The 5,156-nt window shown below is 38.7% G+C and overlaps 1 long non-coding RNA gene across 1 annotated transcript; it reads left to right on the top strand.

Annotated features, from left to right (window-relative positions):
• Nucleotides 1–664: 664 nt before the first annotated feature.
• On the top strand, nucleotides 665–2,449 carry LOC104863372. The gene is made up of 3 exons (XR_780541.1): nucleotides 665–912; nucleotides 1,560–1,678; nucleotides 2,390–2,449. It is a non-coding gene; the product is annotated as an uncharacterized LOC104863372 (long non-coding RNA).
• The last annotated feature ends 2,707 nt before the right edge of the window (nucleotides 2,450–5,156 follow it).

The raw sequence follows: 5,156 nt of genomic DNA, 5'->3' as shown, positions 1-5,156 counted from the left end.
GTACTGCTCTGAAGGGCAGAAAGTCATAAGCAAAGAATTGGGTGAAGATTTGTATGAGGAAAAATCAGACGCCCCAAACCACCTCCCAGTCCCATATACCCTGAGATTGCCCAAACTGTACCTTGATAGAAAAGAAGACTAAAGCATATTCTCAAGAAAATTTAAAATAAAATTTAGTAGGTTCGGTGAGCCAAACTAAAGTTGGGCATGAGATTCCAGACTAAACACCTAGCCTATTAAATTAAAATATTTACACTCCCACTAAAATTCCTAGTCCCTCTCTCAAAGAGCTCTCAGAAAACTGATGCCCAGGATTACTATCTCTAAATAGAGGAAACAAGAAATAAGTTCCTAAGGAAGACCTATAGACACAATAGAAACAATTGATTTTCTCACTTGTGCTTCCTGGCCACCCTAAGGAATCACAGGACATACATTCTTCAGGTTCCAGTCAACAGTAAATCAGGTCAGAAAGCTCCTAGCACAGAAGTCCGAGTCTACAATACACAAACAGAATAAAGGTAACTCACAAGAAACAGATACACTGTGTGGAGAAGAAAACAGTCACAGCTCTGATGACTGAGATACAGACCCAGAGATGGACTTAGGCATGAAGGTGTTTATGAGGTCATGGCTTCCAAGGCAACAAAAGGAAAAGTGGGCAGGGAAAGCAGTCAACCAACAAAACTGGTCCTGTGTCAGCTTAGGCCTCCATCTATCTGGGGCTGGAACAGCCTTGTGAATGGTGCCAAGTGGGCCAAGATGGACCCTCCTCAGACACAAGTGAACCAGCAAGAGAGGCAGTCATGGCCTCAAGTCCTTCTTCGGCGAAGCGTTCAAATGGTACATCCAGCATCCACAACAAGAACTTTAAAGAAACTGTAACAAATGCCTTTACAAGGCCAAACAGAGGTATTGTTTCATTTTGCAAAACAAGAAAAGAATGCTTTTTGCAGTTTTTATTTTTAATATGGGGTATTCTGAGAACAGAAAAATCTCTAGAAATGTAAGAACATAACAATGGGATTTTTTTTAATTCCACAGAAAAGGTGAAAGATAAAACTGAAAAAGTCTTTCAGAAAATGAAATAGAGAGGTTTGGGAAGTAGTTTGAATAAAAGAAATTTTGAAGTTAGAGAAAAAAATTCATAAAGTCTCATATCTAAATAATGAGAACACCTAGAAAAAAGAACAGAAAGAAGAAAGAAAAAAATTATCAGATAACTAATAAAAAACACTACATTAATCACAAAGAACATTATCTGGTCTAAAAATTCCCATTAAGTCTGTAGTACAATAAGTAAGAGGGGTAAGGACATATTTTTTAGAAAAATTTTAAAACTTTAATAAAGAATAGTTTCTAAAAACTTCCAAAGGGGGGAAAGGAATCTCATGTGCTAGATTAGAATTTAAAACAGCTTCGAAATTTACACCAACAAAAGACAGTAATGGATCATTTTGAAAATTCTGAAAGTAAATAATTTTCATCCAAAATATCATAACTAGCAAAGCTTTAATGAAGTGTAAAGGTAGAAAATAAAAGACATTTTCGCCATTCAGCTTTTTAACAGATCACCTAGAGAATGAACGTGGGGAGCCAGGGGAGAATAAGTCCAAAACCTATGTGATTCAGGAAATAAGAACAGTCAAGAAAGGATGAAGACAATCTCCACTTGATGGTGAGCGGAGGACCCAGGACATAGCCACAGTACAGGCAGGAGAACTGGACTACCTGTGAGTCAGGGCAGCCAGAGGGCATGGGAGGAAGACAGGGGCAGCTCCAACCCTGAGGTGGATGGGTGGCTTCTTCTACTTTGACAAAGAAGAACTGTATCCTTGTCTCTGGATTTGGAAAATGAAACAGTGCGAGGTCACCTAGACACAAACTAAAAAACAAACAACAAACAAAAAATCATTTAGCAAAACAAATATTCGAAAAGAAAGATCAGAGCGTTGTGCTTGGCTCAGCTGTTTACAGTATTGATATATCCTTAATAAAAGTAAAGCTGGACATAATTTAACTATACATAAAAGATGAAGAATTAAGATGTAAAAGCAAAAAGTTGATAGGGCTGGATTCTTTTCTCTGTGGGAGAAAGAAATAGAGTATACCTAAAGTTAAATCACACAGAAAAGAAAATACAGGATGCACATGTAATTTAGACATTTGGAGTTATAAGCAGAACTAGCTTATCAATTAGAAAGTGGTGTAATTAATCGGCACATCAGGAGCCAAAGGTGATGAGGGGGGAGGCTGTGCTGCTTTTTTCATTATAAACATCCTAATAGTATTTGTCTCTGCATCGTATACCTGCATTAAATTGATAACAATTCAATATTAATTTTCATAAATGTGTACCTAATCCCTTTCTATTTTTTTAATTTAAAAGGCTGCAATTCAGTCCAGGAGGAACAAATCCAAGTTCACGCATATTTTATGGCATCCGGGAAAAAGAAAAAAATCAGTAAGCCAATAGAGTTTGTAGGGGGGCTGACTTTAAGGGTTTGATTTCACATTTTAATAACTAAGGATTCGGGGGGTCTCTGATGAAATATGGTGACTTGGCCCATCTTCCCCTTTAGCTCACTTTTTTTTTTTAGCCACCATTTAACAAAAAGAAACAGCTGTTGGCATGTGGGTGAAGCGATCCTGCCTTTTGATTTCTCTCCAAATTCTTCACTTGACCTGGATGCGTGACAAAAGGATCGTCAGAGTCTCATGTTAGAATTGATGTTTATGCCGACAAGGGGACACCACTCATATATCACACTGTCAAGCACTGTCACCTTCATAGAGTAAACAATTCAAAAGAAAAATTGTAACAGTCATTTTAATGAGCTTCTTCTTCATTTATTTCATAGACAGAAAGTAAAACTGATCTGTGAAAATAAACATCTCCTCCTTTTCCCGTCTCTCTCTTTTAAACTGATCCATGAACAAGATCATCACAAGTGTTCTGTAAATTTCTTTTATTCCCTTTATTTTAAAAGGAGAAAGAGAGAGTGGATCCCAGTGGACAAAAGGCCACTGTTTGTGTGGGTTCCTGAGATCTTTTACCTTTGGGTCACAGGACATTTTTAAAGTTCTTAAAATTGCACAGTAGTAAGAAAGAAAAGGGAGCAGGGCACGGTGGTGCACACCTATAATCCCAGTGTTCCAGGGGCTGAGCCAGCAGGATGATAAGTATGAGGCCAGCCTGGTCTACACAGTGAGTTCAATGCCAGTTTGGCCTATATAGCAAGACTTTTAGACAAATAACTCACCACCTCCCTAATGGTCAATGGGATCGTCTTGTTTTTAGAGCTGACTGTCATCTGTTTCTAAGAACCATAGATTTAGGTACAAAGCCTGGTGAAAGTTAGCCTTTTTTTTTTAATGAATTCATTGGCTTTTACAGTATAAGGAGTGGTGACTCTGAATTGGGCTGGTATATTAACTCCTCAAATCAAAAGAATAAGATGCTCTGCCCTGGGCTAGCAGTGGTTCACAGCCAACCTGGAGCTGCTTTCAGCTGGCCCTCTTCTTTTCTGCTAAGAGTGTCATACAAGCCCCATCACATCTACTTACTGAAGGTCATGTACCAATTTTTTTCACTGCAACACAGTCGTTAAGTCCTCTTCACAAACACATTGACCTTTCCGAGATTACACATCATGCACCAAAGCTTGCTTAGTCATGTTATTTCCCAACCGAAACTGAATTCTTTGGAAAATGTTTCCTCAGTTAATCTCTGAGGGGGGAACAGAGCCCATTTTTCTGATAAACAACAACAACAACCACAGGGTTATCTGGAGTTAAATCATCTTTAGGGCACTTTCCACCAAAACTTAATTTCAGAAGAAACTTGGGAAAGTCATAGCCCTAAGCCATGAAGGTTAACTTTGAGTCTAATAATCCTCCAGAATAAAATGTACCAACAAAGATGTCTCTGGAGTATTATTAAAATAAAAAATAGATGAGCTGTTGATAATCGTGGCTTTTGATGGTAACGAAAGATTCCTTTTCTATTGTGTTCATTCCTCAGGTACTTGAAGGATTGTAGGAACTGTGAAAGCCAGATACTAGAACAAAGACAGCTGAATAGTTTTGTTGCCTTGAGTGTGCAAATTATGCTTATCCAAGGTCAACTTGATTTAGATATCCTATGGCTTGTATCTAGATGTTTTCCCAAAGCTTCATGAGCTCACAGATGGGGCTTTGGGAGGTGGCTGGATCATGGATGTGTGATCCTGGGACTAAGGGAGTGTGGTACTTGATTAGCCAACTGATTGGTTTACCCTAATTCTAGGCGTGGACAATAGGAAAGCCCACCCTGGGTATGGGCAGCACCATCCAACAGGCTTGTGGCCTAGATGGGATAAAAGTCCAGAAGGCTGTTTGTTGCTTCCTGCCTGCCCTGCCATGTACTGTATCTCCTCTGCCCTGCCTCTCTGCCACCTTGCCTTAGAGCCAGTTAGCTATGGACTGAAACCTCTACAAATTGTGAGCTGAAATAAACTTTTCCTCCTTTAACTTGTAGGTGTTGAGAATTTTATCCCAGTGATGAGTAAGTAGCTAAGACATCCCGTATAAGTCAGCTAAATCAAATGTTTAGGGGCATATTTTTAAGGTTTTTAAAAATCCTAACCACAAGATAAACTAACTCATACTACAAAAATCGTCAGCCTTTCAGATTATTTAGCTTCACAACTGACTTATCAATTAAGCCAAGACTCTAGGAATGAAAAAAATGCTAACATATGCACACAAAACTTCCTAAACCTGTGTCCACAATAGGGCCAAGTGTGTAGAAGAGGAATACAAGATACTCCAATTTCAAAAACAGACCAAGCTAGAGCAAGGTCTCACGCATCTATAATTTTGTCTAATTCTAAACTGCTCTAATTATTCTTGACAGGAACACCTAGGTTTAGTTACTGCCCCAGTGCTAAGGATTTGAGACAGTAGGGTTGACAGACACAGGAAATGTAGACAATGACACAAAACAATGTGTGTGTGTGTGTGTGTGTGTGTGTGTGTGTGTGTCCTATTGGCTGAAGGTAATATGTTAATATTTTAATTTTATAGTTTGAAGTCAACATAGAAAAGCTGCCTCAACCTCGTACACATACAACAGGCTCCTTTTGATACACCATTCTGTAAGAAATCACTTCTGT

This window comes from Fukomys damarensis, unplaced genomic scaffold (assembly GCF_012274545.1).
Source record: "Fukomys damarensis isolate Sample0158 unplaced genomic scaffold, DMR_v1.0_HiC HiC_scaffold_14, whole genome shotgun sequence".
NCBI lineage: Eukaryota > Metazoa > Chordata > Mammalia > Rodentia > Bathyergidae > Fukomys > Fukomys damarensis.
The sequence above is the reverse complement of the archived record's forward strand: the minus strand, read 5'-3'. Positions and strand labels throughout refer to the sequence as shown.